Below are 22145 nucleotides of genomic sequence, written 5' to 3' on the forward strand. Positions count from 1 at the left end.
AAAAAGAGGTGCAATGAGGTAGCTGTGTGACTAAGCTAAGCGACTCAAGTGGCCGACACAAACACCTGGCCCATCTAGGAGTGGCACTGCAGTGTCAGACAGGATGGCAGATTTAAAAAATAGTCCCCAAACAGCACATGATGCAAAAAAAAAAGAGGTGCACCAAGGTCGCTGGATGGCTAAGCTAAGCGACCCAAGTGGCCGACACAAACATCTGGCCCATCTAGGAGTGGCACTGCAGTGTCAGACAGGATGGCAGATTTAAAAATTTGTCCCAAAACAGCACATGATGCAAAGAAAAAAAGAGGTGCACCAAGGCCGCTGGATGGCTAAGCTAAGCGACCCAAGTGGCCGACACAAACACCTGGCCCATCTAGGAGTGGCACTGCAGCGTCAGACAGGATGGCAGATTTAAAAAATAGTCCCCAAACAGCACATGATGCAAACAAAAAAAGAGGTGCAATGAGGTAGCTGTGTGACTAAGCTAAGCGACCCAAGTGGCCGACACAAACACCTGGCCCATCTAGGAGTGGCACTGCAGTGTCAGACAGGATGGCAGATTTAAAAAATAGTCCCCAAACAGCACATGATGCAAAGAAAAAAAGAGGTGCACCAAGGTCGCTGGATGGCTAAGTTAAGCGACCCAAGTGGCCGACACAAACATCTGGCCCATCTAGGAGTGGCACTGCAGTGTCAGACAGGATGGCAGATTTAAAAAATAGTCCCCAAACAGCACATGATGTAAAGAAAAAAATAAGAATTTACTTACCGATAATTCTATTTCTCGTAGTCCGTAGTGGATGCTGGGAACTCCGTAAGGACCATGGGGAATAGTGGCTCCGCAGGAGACAGGGCACAAAAGTAAAGCTTTAGGACTACCTGGTGTGCACTGGCTCCTCCCCCTATGACCCTCCTCCAAGCCTCAGTTAGGATACTGTGCCCGGACGAGCGTACACAATAAGGAAGGATTTTGAATCCCGGGTAAGACTCATACCAGCCACACCAATCACACCGTACAACCTGTGATCTGAACCCAGTTAACAGCATGATAACAGAGGAGCCTCTGAAAAGATGGCTCACAACAATAATAACCCGATTTTTGTAACAATAACTATGTACAAGTAGTGCAGACAATCCGCACTTGGGATGGGCGCCCAGCATCCACTACGGACTACGAGAAATAGAATTATCGGTAAGTAAATTCTTATTTTCTCTGACGTCCTAGTGGATGCTGGGAACTCCGTAAGGACCATGGGGATTATACCAAAGCTCCCAAACGGGCGGGAGAGTGCGGATGACTCTGCAGCACCGAATGAGAGAACTCCAGGTCCTCCTCAGCCAGGGTATCAAATTTGTAGAATTTAGCAAACATGTTTGCCCCTGACCAAGTAGCTGCTCGGCAAAGTTGTAAAGCCGACACCCCTCGGGCAGCCGCCCAAGATGAGTCCACCTTCCTTGTGGAATGGGCTTTTACAGATTTTGGCTGTGGCAGGCCTGCCACAGAATGTGCAAGCTGAATTGTACTACAAATCCAACGAGCAATAGTCTGCTTAGAAGCAGGAGCACCCAGCTTGTTGGGTGCATACAGGATAAACAGCGAGTCAGATTTTCTGACTCCAGCCGTCCTGGAAACATATATTTTCAGGGCCCTGACAACGTCCAGCAACTTGGAGTCCTCCAAGTCCCTAGTAGCCGCAGGCACCACAGTAGGCTGGTTCAGGTGAAACGCTGACACCACCTTAGGGAGAAACTGAGGACGAGTCCTCAATTCCGCCCTGTCCGAATGGAAAATCAGATAAGGGCTTTTACAGGATAAAGCCGTCAATTCTGACACGCGCCTGGCCGAAGCCAGGGCCAACAGCATGACCACTTTCCATGTGAGATGTTTTAAATCCACAGATTTAAGTGGTTCAAACCAATGTGATTTGAGGAACCCCAAAACTACATTGAGATCCCAAGGTGCCACTGGAGGCACAAAAGGAGGCTGTATATGCAGCACTCCCTTACCAAATGTCTGGACTTCAGTAACTGAAGCCAGATCTTTCTGGCAGAAAATCGACAGGGCCGAAATTTGAACCTTAATGGACCCCAATTTGAGGCCCATAGACACTCCTGTTTGCAGGAAATGCAGGAATCGACCCAGTTGAAATTCCTCCGTTGGGGCCTTCCTGGCCTCGCACCACGCAACATATTTTCGCCAAATGCGGTGATAATGTTTTGCGGTCACATCCCTCCTGGCTTTTATCAGGGTAGGAATGACTTCCTCCGGAATGCCTTTTTTCTTTAGGATCCGGCGTTCAACCGCCATGCCGTCAAACGCAGCCGCGGTAAGTCTTGAAACAGACAGGGTCCTTGCTGGAGCAGGTCCCTTCTTAGAGGTAGAGGCCACGGGTCCTCTGTGAGCATCTCTTGAAGTTCCGGGTACCAAGTCCTTCTTGGCCCAACCCGGAGCCACGAGTATAGTTCTTACTCCTCTTCGTCTTATAATTCTCAGTACCTTGGGTATGAGAGGCAGAGGAGGGAACACATACGCCGACTGGTACACCCACGGTGTTACCAGAGCGTCCACAGCTATTGCCTGAGGGTCCCTTGACCTGGCGCAATACCTGTCCAGTTTTTTGTTGAGGCGGGACGCCATCATGTCCACCATTGGTTTTTCCCAACGGTTCACAATCATGTGGAAGACTTCTGGGTGAAGTCCCCACTCTCCCGGGTGGTTGTCCACTCCCGGAATGAACACTGCTGACAGTGCTATCACATGATTTTCCGTCCAGCGAAGAATCCCTGCAGCTTCCGCCATTGCCCTCCTGCTTCTTGTGCCGCCCTGTCTGTTTACGTGGGCGACTGCCGTGATGTTGTCTGACTGGATCAGCACCGGCTGCCCTTGAAGCAGAGGTCTTGCTAGGCTTAGAGCATTGTAGATGGCCCTTAGCTCCAGGATATTTATGTGAAGTGATGTCTCCAGGCTTGACCACAAGCCCTGGAAATTTCTTCCCTGTGTGACTGCTCCCCAGCCTCTCAGGCTGGCATCCGTGGTCACCAGGACCCAGTCCTGAATGCCGAATCTGCGGCCCTCTAGAAGATGAGCACTCTGCAACCACCACAGGAGAGACACCCTTGTCCTTGGTGACAAGATTATCCGCTGATGCATCTGAAGATGCGACCCGGACCATTTGTCTAGCAGATCCCACTGGAAGGTTCTTGCGTGGAATCTGCCGAATGGGATTGCTTCGTAAGAAGCCACCATTTTTCCCAGGACCCTTGTGCATTGATGCACTGAGACTTGGCCTGGTTTTAGGAGATTTCTGACTAGCTCGGATAACTCCCTGGCTTTCTCCTCCGGGAGAAACACCTTTTTCTGGACTGTGTCCAGGATCATCCCTAGGAATAGAAGACGTGTCGTCGGGATCAGCTGCGATTTTGGAATATTGAGAATCCAACCGTGCTGTCGCAGCACTATCTGAGATAGTGCTACCCCAATTTCCAACTGTTCCCTGGATCTTGCCCTTATCAGGAGATCGTCCAAGTAAGGGATAACTAAAACTCCCTTCCTTCGAAGGAGTATCATCATTTCGGCCATTACCTTGGTAAAGACCCGGGGTGCCGTGGACAATCCAAACGGCAGCGTCTGAAACTGATAGTGACAGTTCTGTACCACAAACCTGAGGTACCCTTGGTGAGAAGGGTAAATTGGGACATGTAGGTAAGCATCTTTGATGTCCAGAGACACCATATAGTCCCCTTCTTCCAGGTTTGCAATCACTGCTCTGAGTGACTCCATCTTGAATTTGAACCTTTGTATGTAAGTGTTCAAGGATTTTAGATTTAAAATTGGTCTCACCGAGCCGTCCGGCTTCGGTACCACAAATAGTGTGGAATAGTACCCCTTTCCCTGTAGTAGGAAGGGTTCCTTGATTATCACCTGCTGGGAATACAGCTTGTGAATGGCTTCCAATACTGCCTCCCTGTCTGAGGGAGACGTCAGTAAAGCAGACTTTAGAAAACGGCGAGGGGGAGACGTCTCGAATTCCAATTTGTACCCCTGAGATACCACCTGAAGGATCCAGGGGTCCACTTGCGAGTGGGCCCACTGCGCACTGAACTTCTTGAGACGGGCCCCCACCATGCCTGAGTCCGCTTGTAAAGCCCCAGCGTCATGCTGAGGACTTTGCGGAGGCGGGAGAGGGCTTTTGTTCCTGGGAACTGGCTGTTTGCTGCAGCCTTTTTCCTCTCCCTCTGCCACGGGGCAGAAATGAGGCGCCTTTTGCCCGCTTGCCCTTATGGGGCCGAAAGGACTGCGCCTGATAATACGGCGTCTTCTTAGGTTGAGAAGCTACCTGGGGTAAAAATGTGGATTTTCCAGCAGTTGCCGTGGCTACCAGGTCTGATAGACCTACCCCAAATAACTCCTCCCCCTTATAAGGCAATACTTCCATGTGCCTTTTAGAATCCGCATCACCTGACCACTGCCGCGTCCATAAACCTCTTCTTGCAGAAATGGACAGCGCGCTAACTCTTGATGCCAGTCGGCAAATATCCCTCTGTGCATCACGCATATATAGAAATGCATCTTTCAATTGCTCTATAGTCAGTAATATACTGTCCCTATCTAGGGTATCAATATTTTCAGTCAGGGAATCCGACCACGCCACGTCCGCACTGCACATCCAGGCTGAGGCGATTGCTGGTCGCAGTATAACACCCGTGTGGGAGTATATACATTTTAGGATATTCTCCAGCTTTCTATTGGCAGGTTCCTTTAGGGCGGCCGTATCAGGAGAGGGTAGTACTACCTGTTTAGACAAGCGTGTGAGCGCTTTATCCACCCTAGGGGGTGTTTCCCAACGTGCCCTATCCTCTGGCGGGAAAGGGTATGATGCCAATAACCTTTTAGGAATTATCAGTTTTTTATCGGGGGAAACCCACGCCTCATCACACACTTCATTTAATTCCTCGGATACAGGAAAAACTACAGGCAGTTTTTTTCTCACCAAACATAATACCCTTTTTAGTGGTACTTGTATTATCAGAGATATGCAATACATTTTTCATTGCTTCAATCATATAACGTGTGGCCCTAGTGGAAGTCACGTTTGTCTCCTCATCATCAACACTGGAGTCAGTATCCGTGTCTGTGTCTGCCATTTGAGGTAACGGGCGTTTTAAAGCCCCTGATGGCGTTTGAGACCCCTGGACAGGCACAAGCTGAGTAGCCGGCTGTCTCATGTCGTCAACTGTCTTTCGTAAAGAGCTGACACTGTCACGCAATTCCTTCCATAAGCTCATCCACTCAGGTGTCGACTTCCTAGGGGGTGACAACTCTATAATAGGTAATTGCTCCGCCTCCATCTCATTTTCCTCCTCAAACATGTCGACACAATCGTACCGACACACCGCACACACACAGGGAATGCTCTGATAGAGGACAGGACCCCACTAGCCCTTTGGGGAGACAGAGGGAGAGTATGCCAGCACACACCAGAGCGCTATATATAGACAGGAATACCACTATAAAATGTGCTTTTCCCTTTATAGCTGCTGTTATTATTAAAACTGCGCCAAATTAGTGCCCCCCTCTCTTTTTTACCCTTTTCTGTAGTGCAGGACTGCAGGGGAGAGTCAGGGAGACGTCCTTCCAGCGGAGCTGTGATGGAAAATGGCGCCCGTGTGCTGAGGAGATAGGCTCCGCGCCCTTCTCGGCGGCCTTTTCTCCCGCTTTTTGGTGAGTTCTGGCAGGGGTTAAAATACATCCATATAGCCCTGGGGGTTATATGTGGTGTATTTTTGCCAGCCAAGGTGTTTACATTGCTGCTCAGGGTGCCCCCCCCTAGCGCCCTGCACCCTCAGTGACCGAAGTGTGAAGTGTGCCTGAGTAACAATGGCACACAGCTGCAGTGCTGTGCGCTACCTTGTTGAAGACTGATGTCTTCTGCCGCCGATTTTTCCGGACCTCTTCTTGTTTCTGGCTCTGTAAGGGGGCCGGCGGTGCGGCTCTGGGACCGAGCTCCGAGGCTGGGCCTATGTTCGGTCCCTCTGGAGCTTATGGTGTCCAGTAGCCTAAGAAGCCCAAGCTGGCTGCAAGCAGGCAGGTTCGCTTCTTCTCCCCTTAGTCCCTCGATGCAGTGAGCCTGTTGCCAGCAGGTCTCACTGAAAATAAAAAACCTAAAACTAAACTTTCACTAAGAAGCTCAGGAGAGCCCCTAGTGTGCACCCTTCTCGGCCGGGCACAAAAATCTAACTGAGGCTTGGAGGAGGGTCATAGGGGGAGAAGCCAGTGCACACCAGGTAGTCCTAAAGCTTTACTTTTGTGCCCAGTCTCCTGCGGAGCCGCTATTCCCCATGGTCCTTACGGAGTTCCCAGCATCCACTAGGACGTCAGAGAAAAGAGGTGCAATGAGGTAGCTGTGTGACTAAGCTAAGCGACCCAAGTGGCCGACACAAACACCTGGCCCATCTAGGAGTGGCACTGCAGTTTTCTAGCGAGAGGATGAGTGCTTCCATCCTCATGTGAATCTGAACCACTAGCCATGAACATAGGCCAGGGCCTCAGACGTTCCTTGCCACTCCATGTCGTAAATGGCATATTGGCAAGTTTATGCTTCTCATCAGACGCAAAGTATACTTGACGACACAGAGGTAGAGCAGTGGACTACTGTACCGTACTACTATATATATATATATATATATATATATATATATACTGGTGGTCACAGCAACATTCTGCATTGTCCCCTCCTACTATATTCTGTGCACAACTAAAATGCAGCACAGGTATGGATGCATAGTATACTTGACGACACAGAGGTAGAACAGTGGACTACTGTACCGTACTGCTATATATATACTGGTGGTCACAGCAACGTTCGGCACTGTCCCCTCCTACTATATACTGTGCACAACTAAAATGCAGCACAGGTATGGATGCATAGTATACTTGACGACACAGAGGTAGAGCAGTGGACTACTGTACCGTACTGCTATATATATACTGGTGGTCACAGCAACATTCTGCACTGTCCTCTCCTACTATATACTGCACACAACTAAAATGCAGCACAGGTATGGATGCATAGTATACTTGATGACACAGAGGTAGAGCAGTGGACTACTGTACCGTACTGCTATATATATACTGGTGGTCACAGCAACATTCTGCACTGTCCCCTCCTACTATATACTGCGCACAACTAAAATGCAGCACAGGTATGGATGCATAGTATACTTGACGACACAGAGGTAGAACAGTGGACTACTGTACCGTACTGCTATATATATACTGGTGGTCACAGCAACATTCTGCACTGTCCCCTCCTACTATATACTTTGCACAACTAAAATGCAGCACAGGTATGGATGCATAGTATAATTGACGACACAGAGGTAGAGCAGTGGACTACTGTACCGTACTGCTATATATATATATATATATATATATACTGGTGGTCAGCAAAATTCTGCACTGTCCTCCTACTATATATACTGTGCACAACTAAAATGCAGAACAAGTATGGATGGATAGTATACTTGACGACACAGAGGTAGAGCAGTGGACTACTGTACCGTACTGCTATATATATATATACTAGTGATGAGCGAGGTTCGGTTTTACTCGGTTTTACTCGGTTTTACTCGGTTCTCAAAACGGCATCTTATTGGCTATCCAAAACACGTGACATCCGTGAGCCAATAAGATGCCGTTTTGAGAACCGAGTAAAACCGAGTAAAACCGAATCCGCTCATCCCTAATATATACTGGTGGTCAGTGAAATTCTGCACTGTCCTCCTACTATATACTACAATGCAGCACAGATATGGAGCGTTTTTCAGGCAGAGAACGTAGATATTTTCAGCACACTGAGCACAGATATTTGCAAGCACACTGAGCACAGATATTTGCAGCACACTGAGCACAGATATTTGCAGCACACTGAACACAGAAACTGAGAGAACGCTGCACGTCCTCTCGCTATCATCTCCAATGCACGAGTGAAAATGGCGGCGACGCACAGCTCCTTATATAGAATACGAATCTCGCGAGAATCCGACAGCGGGATGATGACGTTCGGGCACGCTCGGGTTAACCGAGCAAGGTGGGAAGATCCGAGTCTGCCTCGGAACCGTGTAAAATGGGTGAAGTTCGGGGGGGTTCGGATCCTGAGGAACCGAACCCGCTCATCACTAATAAAAAGCAGTGTAGTAGTTACAATAACATGTTTAATAACGTAGCACAATAAAACCATATAATAATGTTCCTAATAAACTATAATATTTATTTACAGTTTCTTATATAGCGCAGCAAATTCTGTTGCGCTTTACAATATTGGAGGCAAATGTAAATGATTCTTTGAAAAAAAATGGCAATTCGTATTGAAACTAATTTATATTCCTCTAGAAATGTATAAATAGGCATGAAGCCAGACTGTGAAATGCCACTGCTTCTGTAATAAACTTATAGAGAAAGAAATGCATCAAGGTTGTCCATGATCATCTTTCGACCCTAGTGCAGTGACCATTCCCACCTACATTCATTTGTGGGCAGAGCCGGTCCTAGGCATAGGCAAACTAGGCAAATGCCTAGGGTATTTGGTATGCATAGGGGCACAAGCAGCTTCTGCTGATTAAAATTATATGCGGCATGCCTATGGGCCTAATTCTGAGTTGATCGCAGCAGCAAATTTGTTAACAGTTGGGCAAAACCATGGTGGTCATTCCGAGTTGATCGCTCGTTATTTATTTCGCAACGGAGCGATTAGTCGCTATTGCGCATGCGCAATGTCCGCAGTGCGACTGCGCCAAGTAAATTTGCTATTAAGTTAGGTATTTTACTCACGGCATTACGAGGTTTTTTCTTCGTTCTGGTGATCGTAGTGTGATTGACAGGAAGTGGGTGTTTCTGGGCGGAAACTGGCCGTTTTATGGGTGTGTTTGAAAAAACGCTGCCGTTTCTGGGAAAAACGCGGGAGTGTCTGAAGAAACGGGGGAGTGTCTGGGCAAACGCTGGGTGTGTTTGTGACGTCAAACCAGGAACGAAACTGACTGAACTGATCGCAGTGGCAGAGTAAGTCTCGAGCTACTCAGAAACTGCTAAGGACTGTCTATTCGCAAATCTGCTAATCTTTCGTTCGCAAATCTACTAGGCTAAGATTCACTCCCAGTAGGCGGCGGCTTAGCGTATGCAAAGCTGCTAAAAGCAGCTTGCGAGCGAACAACTCGGAATGAGGGCCCATGTGCACTGCAGGCGAGTCAGATATAACATGTGCAGAGAGAGTTAGATTTGGGTGGGTTATTCTGTTTCTGTGCAGGGTAAATACTGGCTGCTTTATTTTTACACTGCAAATTAGATTGCAGATTGAACACACCCCACCCAAATCTAACTCTCTCTGCACATGTTATATCTGCCTCCCCTGCAGTGCACATGGTTTTGCCCAATTGCTATCAAAAATCCTGCTGCGATCAACTTGGAATTACCGCCCCACCACCACCACCACCACCCACCAGGGCCGGATTAACAATGGGGCGGATGGAGCTGCAGCTCCAGGCCCCCCACTGAAAATAGGCCCACAGGACCCCCAGACCGGCCGGCCGAACGACCATTCCACTGCCTGTCGTCCTGAATCCACATGAGGCTCCGCCCCCGGATCCCGTCCTGAGCTCCGCCGCTGTACCTGCACAGACAGTACTGTAGACTGCAGCGGCGCTGGCAAGAGGAGAAAGCAGCAGGTCTCACACACAGCAAGCTTCCACTTCTGTCACTATGTGGCCTTTACTACACATGGTAACTTTGGTTTACAGGTGATCAAAATGCCGCCTGTGACCTGTATTTGGCTGGAAAGTAGTTGGCTCCGGTCCATTTGATGCAGCCCCAATCTTTACTGTTGCCGGGTGGGCAGGGATAAACTGCAGCTCTCAGTGGGCGGAGCCAAGTCCCGGCAGCAGCAGTCTTACAGAGAAGAGTCAGAGAGGGGATTCAGAGCTCATCCTGACAAGTAAGATCAGGAAGCAAGGAGACCAGGTAGCCAGGGGGAGAGCTCAGCTGTAATCTAAACTGCTGCAAGAAAAGGGGCATGTAAAGTATCTTGGATCAGTGTTATACAATAGGAACATGTATTTTTCTGTGGGAAAATGTGTGTGTGTTTATAGAAATAAATTATACATGTAGCAAAGAAAAATGCTTGCATGAAAAAGTGTTAAAGCTCAGTGGGTAATTCTAGGTAGGTAAAATGACATGAGCTATGCAGACTACTGAGGAACAAATCTATGGGTAATGGGATTGAGGGGGTGCAAGTAACGTTGTACAGGGGAAAAGATGTGGGGTTTCATAAGGACTGGTGTAATGTTACTGGTGTTGCTGGAAGAGGAATGTAATCCTCCAGGCAGACAAGTCCGGTCCATCATGTACTGCACGCCACATTTTCCAAAACCTGCTAAGCAAACCGCCCCCCCCTGACTGCTCACCCCTGCTCTGGCTGTAAAATAAGCAACAGGAGTGGTCTTGAAGGTAGCAAGCATTGGATGCTGCAGGCAGTGCGTTGGTGCAGGGAGTGTGTTTACTACAGAGCCAGCACTGCCTCTGGGGGGCCTGCCTTTCCCCCTAATCACCCAATCACACATCATAGCGTGCCCAAACGCCCCGCCCCACCGCCAACACTCCACCACCCTGCGCCGCATCTGCCTGGCACCTACTCCCAAATCCCCCCCCCCCCCCCCACTGAATCACACTGCAGTGAGAGTTCCATACAAGGTGAGCTACATGGGGCGGCATTGAAGAGTTGGGACCAGGGGTGGGGGTGGAGGGGGCTGGTGGCATTGCAGTATCAGGGGAGGGGGGAGTGGAGGGGCGTGGTTCAGGTCAGTGTCTTGCTAAGGGGCCAGACATCTTATAGTTATGCCCCTGGCTGCAGGTCACGGCCTTACAGCCACCCTGATGACTTGAACCTATATCCCCATGGAGGCGAAGTTACACAGAGTTCTGTTGGCATCAGGTGCTATAGCCACCTTATTTATACATGGTGGGTCTTACTACAAAAGCTATAGATAATGGGTAAAAAGAGGGATTGACAGCAGCGCAGCCATGAGATGGGAAAGGAAAAAGGGGAAACAGATGCAGGCAGAAGAAAAGCAGAAAATATCAGAGGAGCAAAGAAAAGGGAAAAAAAGAGGAAAAAGACAGCTAAAAAAAAAACAGTGGAAATCATAAAAAATAGGACATAATTTAGAGACAGTGATATAAGGGCAAATGTATTCAATTGGGACTTAGTCCCGATAATTATAATTTCTTACTGCTGCTTATCACGGCAGTAAGGAATTAAGGATCGCCCAATTGTACAAAAGTACACATGCAGGGACAGGGGCTCCGACAAGAGCCCATCACTGCGATGTGTCAGCAGTACATTCAGCTTCAAGACTGGGCCACACTATTGCGTATGCACAGTAATGGGATTCCGCATGTGCAATCAGTCATGGACAGGGAGTGATCTTATGGAAACTTTCATGAAATGTAACCCATAAGCTACAATGGTTAACCGCATCTGAAAATAGTGTTAGCTACTGGGGAAAATTTGGCATTTTAGTAGCTGCATAGAAACCTATGGGGGTTGCTTTTGCATCACAAAATGGGGTACTGCTGCAGATATCCCAATACGTACATTTAGGAGATCCTTAGTATTTTCCTGTAGCCGCAAATATTTTTTGATAAAAGGACCCATAGAGCATCTATTTGTATTGAAAGTCATAGTGTAATGGACGGTTGTATTTTCTCAACCTAGCTACAGTATGTTTGGGCATTGTAACTACTTTTGTGCGAGCTGAAATTGAATCTCGTCTTATGTGTATGTGTGCTATATGTATAAATATATGTATACTATTCACTAATGCATGCATGCTATGTATAGTATATATATATTGTATGTACACTGTGTGTATGTATGCATACATACTATACTATGGGCTTGATTCAGAGTTTGATGCAGCTCTAGCGCCACACATAGATTCCTGATTATCGGGAATCTGCAGCTGCGCAAGTCCGTTCTGCTTATGCACAGAACAGTCCATCCAATCTCACCTGCACTTCCCCTCTGCTGCTGCCTGATTGTCAGGCAGTAGGCGTTGAGGGGGAGGGCAAGGGGCAGTGGGAGGCCAGTGTTCTGGGAGGGGAGAGCCAGGGGTCTGCGTGACTTCCTGGCCTCGCAGTCCCTTCATCCATCGGTCAGCTGAGTAAGCTGGAGCTTACGCAGCTGGCCATCTGCGTGGAACATCGCAACTGAGAGTGGGTAAGATCACAATCATCAGGTGTTTTAGCCCCCCTAGCCATTTGTTCATGGACCCTCTTACATGATGGTCTATAAACTACTACACACAACTGGGCACAGGCAGCCTATGGCACTTTTCAGGATGATCTATGGGAGCTTTGTATTGTCCCTTCAATTATTTCACCCCTACACCCTGTCCCTGTATCCAGATACCCTTACCAGTATCCCCATTGCCTGCATCCTTTAAACCTCACCCCTACACCCTGTCCCTGCATCTCGATTCCCTCACCCCTACACCATGTCCATGCATCCAGGTACCCTTACCATTACACCATGTCCCTGCATCCAGGTACCCTCACCATTACACCATGTCCCTGCATCCAGGTACCCTCACCCCTACACCATGTCACTACGTCCCTACACCCTGTCCCTGCATCCAGGTACCCTCACCCCTACACCATGTCCCTACATCCCTACACCCTGTCTCTGCATCCAGGTACCCTCACCATTACACCATGTCCCTGCATCCGGGTACCCTCACCATTACACCATGTCCTTGCATCCAGGTACCCTTACCCCTACACCATGTCCCTACACCCTGTCTCTGCATCCAGATACCCTCACCCTTTAACCCTGTCCATGCATGCAGGGACTGTTACCCTTTCACCCTGTCCATGCATCCAGGGACTGTTACCCTTTCAATCTGTCCTTTCATCCAGAGACCTGCTCACATCCATAGCAGTACCCAGTCTAGCAATCTCCTAGTCACACACCCTGGCTGTGATGTCCTCAGTAATTTATGGTGGTCGTTGGAGTTCTCTATATAATATGGCATTTATTGCAATGTTCTTTGTAGTGTATGGAGGTCACCTCCATGGGGATAGTCACACCCATGACACAGGCCACACACCTTATGTAGACCACACCAACACCATACTGGTCACACCACCTGCCGAGGCACAAAATAGGCCCTTCCTAAATCTCAGCTCCAGGCCCATGAGGACCTTAATCTGGCACTGCCACCCACCCATTCTGATGCCAATGCCTGTGCATATGTGCCAGAATTGAAATCCCCCTGCACCTGCTGGAGTTTTCAGATTGACCTCCTAAATATGGGATCAACTCTGATTGTCAATACATTCACCAACTCTTTTAACAGCCAAGCGCTAATCCTATGATCTCCTGGGAGCTCACTTGGCGGGTGTATTTGTTGTTACCAGTGGCTGCAAACGGGGCTGCAGCGAAGACCAAATCTAGCAAGGTGAAGCCGGATAAAACATAACCACTAAATGTACCTTTATGTGTTTTTTAACACTGGTGTGTGTCAGTGGGATCGTAAGTGCACAGCAGCATCCACCAGGAAAAAGCAAACAGCACCTCCCTACTCCCATTGGCTAGTGACAATCCTGTCATAGGTAAAAAGCAACACCCTAAAATCTGAGCTGCTATTGTGAGCCTCTCTAGTCTCTATACTAGAAGCAAGAAAAATAACAGGAAAACTTTACATTTCACTGGGGGAAGCAAAGGAACCTTCACATTACAATGCATATATATCTATGCACATATAGACTAATCTAGCAATAGTGTCCCTGGAAATTCTGATAAATTGCAACTATGAAAATAACCATGAGAACATTATGCTACTTAAACAATTTACAAAATAAAAAAAAATCAATTCCCCATAGAAATGTGGTAGAGTTGTAAAACATACACTAATGAATAAAATAATTGTATATAATATATTTGTATTGCGACAGTGACACACAGGGGCTCAACTCAGTACTGCAATACTATTTTTTAAGGCCAGCTAATTTTTGTTTTACTATTATTCAAATGTGACAATTTCTTTTAGTAAAATATGGAGAGAAAACACAAAAGCATTCCACTGATGGCAGATTGTGGGCAACACAAACAGTGTGCTTTTATAAAATAACAACAGTTTGTGCAAATGAAGATGGCAAGAGAGAATGACATATAGGGGGTCATTCTGAGTTGTTCGCTCGCTAGCTGCTTTTAGCAGCATTGCACACGCTAAGCCGCCGCCCTCTGGGAGTGTATCTTAGCTTAACAGAAGTGTGAACGAAAAATTAGCAGAATTGCGAATTTCTTAGCAGTTTCTGAGTAGCTCTAGACTTACTCAGCCATTGCGACCAGCTCAGTCCTTTTCGTTCCTGGTTTGACGTCACAAACACACCCAGCGTTTGCCCAACCACTCCCCCGTTTCTCCAGCCACTCCTGCGTTTTGCAACTCGAACGCCTGCGTTTTTCCGCACACTCCAATAAAACGGCCAGTTTCCGCCCAGAAACACCCACTTCCTGTCAATCACACTACGATCAGCACAGCGATGAAAAAGCTTAGTTATGCCATGAGTAAAATACCTAACTTTTGTGTAAAATAACTAAGCGCATGCGCTCTGCGAACCTTGCGCATGCGCAGTAAGCGACTAATCACAGTATAGCGAAAATCGGCAACGAGCGAACAACTCGGAATGACCCCCATTGTACATTGATCAATCAGCCTGGGAATGGCTGTACGGGTTCGGCATTATTCCCCAATGCAGCAGAACTTTTAAGAATGTGTTAGTGAGGACACGGCTGGTGTGTAACAGAGGAGTGTTACGGTGTGAGCTGAGTAATTACGCCCAGGGCCATGTTAGCATATAGGCAAACTGATCACCTACCCAGGGCCCCATGATTTTAGGTTCCTGGGCAGGGTGGGCTGGGTGATAAAGTAAAACCCTGTGCTAGCATAGGTTATGGGGCAGTTGCCAAGGGTAAGTGTTATGATTCTATGTGTTCCAGAGGGGTCGGGTGTCGTTTTTGTCACTCCTGGTGCATTTGTAATAGTGGAGACCTGGACAAGGAGTGTAAGTCAGGGTCCAAAGGCTATTTCACATGGTGGACTGATTTCTCAGGGCATGAAAACTAAGGTTTTTACCCCTGTGTTTTCTGAGTTTAATGGATGGGCTGGTATCTTCTGAGGGACTATGATCAGTTTTTGTTGGGTTTCATTTGCCTATTTCTGGTTCATTGCAAGTGGTTGTGAATAGGAATCTTTGATCAGCCAGGGTGCTCCCCCATGTGGTTAGGCCGAATGTATTTGTGGAGATGGCACTAGGATAGTCCTGGGGTAGTATCGCTTCATCCAACACCTTTTCGTACCTGCATGTAGGTTCTGTGTACAATACGATTCCTCATACGCTTTGTCAGGTTTCTTATTAGTTGCTTGATGAGCTGCTATGTTTGCTTCATAGTTTTGGCCCTGGGGCACTGATGGCAAAGCTGGATATTGAAACTGTTATTTGGCTCCTGCATTTACATCCAGATTCTCTGCGCTTTATGGGTTTTAAGTTAGATGGTAGTTTTCATTGACAGATGCTTCCCCATGAGTTGCACTATCTCTGCTTAGTTTGAAAAAATGTAGTTCTATCGTGCATTGGTGCATCCAGGACAGTACGGAACATGCAAGGATTACCTGGGCAATTTTTTGCTTGTGGACTTATCTAGTAGCGTGGTTTGTACTTTTTGCTAAAATGTCCTTGTTTCAGGTGTTGAACTACCGGGACAAGATGGAAGGGATAACTTTGTGCTTGTTTTATCTGAGCATTGAGGTTGGTATGTTAGCCAGTTGCTTCGCCTACCTGCTGACAAGATGCAGCATCTTTGCCATGTTTGTCTCAATTCCCACAGGGTTCAGTTGTGTCCAGTTCAGTCATTTCTCAGTTCTTTTCATTTTAAGTGCATCATCAAACCAATGGGGTGTGTTTTTTGCTGGAAGCTGGAGCAGACCACAGCATGGGTTTCTAACACCCAGTTCAGTATCCGAGGATGGGCCTAATTCAGACCTGATCGCTGGGCAGCGATTTTTGCAGCCCTGCAATCAGATAGTCACTGCCTACTGGGAGAGTGTTTTTTAGCTGTGCAAGTATGCGAATGCATGTATAGCAGAGCTGCACAAACTGATTTTGTGCAGTCTCTGCGCAACCCAGGACTTACTTAGCCACTGCGATCACTTCAGCCTGTCTGAGACTGGAATTGACATCAGACACCCTCCCTTCCAACGCTTGGACACACCTGCGTTTTTCCAGACACTCCTTGAAAATGCAAACAAACAGTGGCAGCTGCTCAATCATTCCTGGAGATAATTATATATCAGGTGCTAGAAAGGGCAAGGGGTCACAAACAAACAGCAGACAGAGAGGGGGGGGGGGTGCTTCCCCCCCACTCCTGGTATAACCCCAGAACACTAAAATTATCTGTAACCATATCTGAACCTATCTGGTAATAGAATTTCAGAGAAATTAGTCGCATGCATTTGCAAAGACATGTTTAGCTGCTGAGCCGCGTCAAGGCTTCTCCGATATCAGCAGTCCTAACACTACATAATGGCAGTGTCCATAAAGGGCCATGTGATTTGTCTACAGTAAGGCCTCATGATAAAGGCTCATACTAAAACGCATCCAGACAGAGGGCCAGCTTACCTGGGAGCCACCGCCAGGATCTCACATTAGCACTACAAGGAACAGCATGCCTTTCAATGCCTTCTCACACTTCCTGAAAATGGTCAGTTGCCACCCACAAACGCCCTCTTCCTGTCAGTCACCTTGCAATCTCCCTGTCACTGACCTAGGTTGGGGGTGTTGTGAACTCGGGGGTTTTCCCGATGGTAGGGGAGAGGAACCACAGTTGGGTCGGAACAGGGATGGCTTCATATAGGTCTTCCTCATACAGGACTCTGACAGAAAAGCTTGGTGAAAATATTAAAGGACTTTATTGCAGGAAGAGAGCAACACAATGTCACATAACAGAGAAGGAGCGTATGGAGAAATGTCCAGGAAGTACTTGTGAGTGATGGCAAAAGACACTGGTGACTGAAGAACTTGAGAGCGGTGGTTAAAAGACACTGATGATTTGAAGAACTTGAGAGCGGTGGTTAAGACTCTGATAATTTGAAGAACTTGAGAGCCGTGGTTAAAGACACTGATGATTTGAAGAATTTGAGAGCGGTGGTTAAAGACACTGATGATTTGAAGAACTTGAGAGCGGTGGTTAAAGACACTGATGATTTGAAGAACTTGAGAGCGGTGGTTAAAGACACTGATGATTTGAAGAACTTGTGAGCGGTGGCTAAAGACACTGAGGATTTGTATTACTGGAAAGCGAGGGTTAAAGACACTGAGGACTTGTATAACTTGAGAGCGATGGGTTAAAGACACTGAGGACTTGTATAACTTGAGAGCGAGGGTTAAACCTGCAGCCCACGCTGACTCCAAGAAGCACTGGTGACTAGAGCGCAGTGGAACCCAGCAGCGGCTGGGAACGCTGGAAGCTGTGCAACAACTGACACCTGGAAATGCCGGAGACACTGGGGTATGCTGCAGAGAGATCCGCCGAGGATAGAAGCACTGGCATCCACTTCAGGGGAAAAGACGATACTCAGGCGCCGAGGCGCTGCCCGGCGTCTGCCTTTAAATCTCCCGCCTCCGCTGGATTGGCGGAACAGTCCGATGACGTCACCTGCTCTCCGCCCACGTGGTGCCGGGTGTCATGGCGGCACCCCTGCCCCGGGGAACCGCCGGGGGCCGCGCCAGCCAGGCGCCGGAGATCGTGGACCACCGAAGGCGGAGGCCGCAACACAGACCAGCAGGTACGCAGGAGTAAGCGCGGTGAACGCCGCCTATGGCGTGTGACAGTACCCCCTCCTCCAGGAGTGGCCCCAGGACACTTTCCAGGTTTTGTTGGATGTCTGGAATGGAAAATCCGCACCAGTCGGGGAGCCATAACTTCAGTAGCCTTGACCCAGCTCCTCTCCTCGGGGCCAAAACCTTTCCACTCCACCAAATACTGTAGATTCTTGTGAAGATAACGAGAGTCAAGAATAGCTTTGATTTCAAAGTCCATTCCATCTTCAGACTCCGCAGAGGTTGGCCTCGGGGACTTTAAATGGAACCGGTTTAAAACAAGGGGGCGAAGGAGAGAGACGTGAAAGGAGTTTGGTATCCGGAGGTGGGAAGGCAATCCCAATTTGCAGACAACCGGGTTCAGGACTTGTAACACGGGGTAAGGACCAATAAACTTCGGGGCGAACTTCATAGTGGGCACCCTTAACCGGAGGTTGCGGGTGGAAAGCCATACCCTGTCACCAACCTTGTATTGGGGAGCTGCTCGTCGCTTCCTATCCGCAAAGAACTTATAGCGGACGGAAATTCTCTTGAGATTAGCATGAACTCGACTCCAAATTTGGCTGAAGTGCCGAAGAGTAGAGGCTGCAGCAGGAACATCCTCCGGAGGACAAATGGGTAATTCAGGAACTTGAGGATGGAACCCATAATTAATGAAAAATGGGGACTCGCCAGTCGAAGAGTGGTACAGATGATTATGGGCAAACTCGGCCCATGGCAACAGTTCCACCCAATCATCTTGCGAAGGAGAAAGATAAACATGGAGAAAAGTCTCTAAATCTTGATTGACGCGTTCAGTTTGCCCATTGGATTGTGGATGGTAAGCGGATGAAAGCTTGAGTTTTATTTGTAAGGTAGTACAGAGAGCTCTCCAGAATCTTGCAGTGAATTGTACCCCCCGGTCAGAGACAATTTCCTGAGGTAAGCCGTGCAGGCGGAAATGTTCTCGGATAAATAACAAAGCCAACTTGGGAGCTGATGGTAACCCAGTCAAAGGTACAAAATGTGCCATCTTAGAGAAATGGTAGATAATTACCCAGACAGTATTGTGACCCTTGGAGAGAGGCAATTCGGTGACAAAGTCCATAGAGATATGGGTCCAAGGCCTCTGAGGAATGGACAGTGGATGCAATAACCCCGCAGGAGGCAAACAAGGAATTTTGTGCTGAGCACACTGAGGACATGAGTTGACATAATCTTGAATATCCTTCTTCATAGTGTCCCACCAGTAAGACCTTCGTAGAAACTCCCACATCTTTTGAACTCCAGGATGACCGGAAAACTTGGAAACATGAGCCCACTGCAACAATCTTGGTCGAAATTTAGCTGGCACAGACATTCTCCCAGGAGGAGGACCCAAAGCACTGGGAGCCGCTGACATAGAAACTGGACTGAGAATCAAAGCCTTCTCAACGGAATTCTCCTCATCCGAAGCTGTTAAGGAACGGGATAAAGCATCAGCCTTGGTGTTAAAAGTCCCAGCCCGGTACTTAATAACAAACGAAAACCGGGTAAAGAAGAGCGCCCATCTAGCTTGACGGGGATTCAAGCACTGGGCCGTCTTGAGGTACAGCAAATTCTTATGATCAGTGAAAATTGTAATTAGGTGTTTAGCACCTTCCAAAAGATATCTCCATTCCTCCAAGGCAGATTTTATTGCCAAAAGCTCTTTGTCTCCAATGGTGTAATTCTGTTCCGCAGGAGAGAATTTGCGAGAATGGAAACCACATGGATGTAACTTCCCATCTGGAGCGTACTGCGAAAGCACGGCACCTATGCCTACCAAGGAAGCATCAACCTCCAAGAAGAATGGTTTTGAAAAATTTGGTTGTTGAAGGACTGGAGCGGACATAAAGGCTGCCTTTAACTGAGCGAACGCTGCTACAGCTTCGGAGGACCAATGACTTGGGTCAGAACCCTTCTTGGTTAGGGCAGTAATAGGTGCCACGATGGTAGAGAATCCCTTTATGGATTTCCGGTAGTAATTTGCAAAGCCCAGAAATCGTTGTACCGCTTTCAAGGAAAGAGGCTGAGTCCAGTCCCGGATGGCAGTGAGTTTCTCTGGATCCATACGAAGCTCCGTGCCCGAAATGATGTAACCAAGAAATGGAACAGAAGGAACCTCAAAAGTACATTTGGAAATCTTGCCATAAAGATGATTCTCTCGCAATCAGAGAAGTACCTCTTTGACATGTATTCTGTGCTCTGTGAGATTTTTAGAAAATATCAGAATGTCATCCAAATATACCACTACACTTAGGTATAGCATATCCCGAAAGACTTCGTTAATGAATCCCTGGAAGATGGCAGGGGCGTTGCTGAGGCCAAACGGCATTACCAGATACTCGTAATGCCCGTCCCTGGTATTGAAGGCCGTCTTCCATTCGTCCACCTGTCGGATACGTATCAAATTATAAGCTCCTCTTAAATCAAGCTTGGTAAAAACTCGGGCTCCGCGAACTCTATCAAAAAGCTCCGTAATGAGCGGCAAAGGATACTTATTCTTAATGGTGACATCATTTAGACCACGATAGTCAATACATGGTCTCAGCCCTCCGTCCTTCTTCTTCACAAAAAAGAAACCCGCCCCCGCCGGATAAGTAGAGGGGCGGATGAATCCTTTCTGTAGATTAGACTTGATATAGTCCGACATAGCTTGGGTCTCGGGCAATGATAAGGGATAAGTGCGACCCCGAGGTGGCATTTCCCCCGGAATGAGCTCAATGGGGCAGTCCCAGGGTCTATGCGGTGGTAGCTGATCGGCCGCTTGCTCCGAGAACACGTCAGAAAACTCACGATAGGCCTCCGGAATGAGCCCTTCATCTGACCTGGAAGATACACGGAGCGGATAGACTGGGGTGAGACAATTTGAATGACAAAAAGAACTCCAAGATATTATTTGTGTCTAACTCCAGTCGACGTGAGGGTTGTGAAGTTTAAGCCAAGGAAGGCCAAGAACCAGATCGTGGGGCATCTCCCGAATCACTAGGAACTCTAGGTGTTCATGATGTAGAGCTCCCACTTGCAGTTTGATTGGTACTGTACAACTTGAAATCAGACCGTTAGAAATTTGGGTACCATTGATAGCAGTCAACGTAATAGATCGTTCGACCGACCGTAGCTGACAACCCAGATCAGATTCCTGGGCACAGGAAAGGGAAATAAAATTCCCTGCAGCCCCTGAGTCCAGCAGAGCCTTAACGGGTTTGGCTATTGACTCGGAGAACAGAGACACGGAGAGTAAACAGTCCACTGGCGGAGAAGGTTTAGAAGAAACTCCTAGCTCGAATCCTCCGGAACAAGCTAGGACTGCCCGTTTCCCGGGCGTGACTTGCAAAACTTGAGAAAGTGATACGCGGCTCCACAGTAGAGGCAGAGTCTACCCTCACGACGATGCTGACGTTCTTCTGGGGACAGCTGGGATAGATTAATCTGCATGGGTTCATCAGGACTTGGAATAAACGTTTGCTTAGACGGAAGAGATCGGACCCTTGATCGATCTGACCGACTACGTTCGCCACCTCGTTCCTGCATGCGAACGAGTGAGATCAACTGTTCTAAAGAATCCAGCAAATCTCTAGCGACCAACTCGTCCTTTAGACGATCGGAGAGCCCGTTCCAAAAGGCAGCCCGAAGGGCATCATTATTCCAGCGCAGTTCTGAGGCTATGGTCTGAAAATTAATCACATACTGTCCCACTGAACGAAAGCCTTGTCGGACACGAAGCAAGTCTGCAGAGGCAGCAGTCGTCCTGCCGGGCTCATCAAAGATCCTCCGGAATGATGTAATGAAATTGATGTAACTAGAAACCAATGGATCAGATCGCTCCCATAACGGAGACACCCAATCCAATGCTGAACCCTCGAGCAAAGAAATAATGTATGCCACCTTGGACCGATCAGTAGGGAAGTTATGTGAAAGCAGTTCAAAATGTACCTCGCACTGATTGAGAAAACCACGGCAATTCTTTGGATTCCCATTATAGCGAGAAGGAGTAGGGAGCTGAAGACGTGACCTGGTTCCAGAGGAGGATGGAATATTTCTAGAGACAACCACTGGAGCGGGTACTGGAGCTGGGGCCGGTACTACTGAAGCCAGAGAAGTCTGAATTTGATCCAGCCGGCCAGATAATTCCTGGAGATAATGCATCACCTGGCCCTGTGCTGCTTCCTGACTTTGTACTCGAGAAATCAAGTCCTGGATGGTACTTGCCTCT

General features: G+C 48.0%; 1 protein-coding gene across 1 annotated transcript in view; it reads left to right on the forward strand.

The window, feature by feature from the left end:
• The first annotated feature begins 9990 nt into the window (after positions 1 to 9990).
• Positions 9991 to 22145, forward strand: part of POC1B (POC1 centriolar protein B) — a 462304-nt gene continuing 450149 nt past the window's right edge. Inside the window, exon 1 of the mRNA XM_063927654.1 lies at positions 9991 to 10012. The gene's annotated coding sequence lies outside the window, so the exon portion shown is untranslated. The remainder of the gene's footprint in view (positions 10013 to 22145) is intronic.

The sequence above is a fragment of the Pseudophryne corroboree genome, chromosome 6 (assembly GCF_028390025.1).
Source record: "Pseudophryne corroboree isolate aPseCor3 chromosome 6, aPseCor3.hap2, whole genome shotgun sequence".
NCBI classification, from domain to species: domain Eukaryota; kingdom Metazoa; phylum Chordata; class Amphibia; order Anura; family Myobatrachidae; genus Pseudophryne; species Pseudophryne corroboree.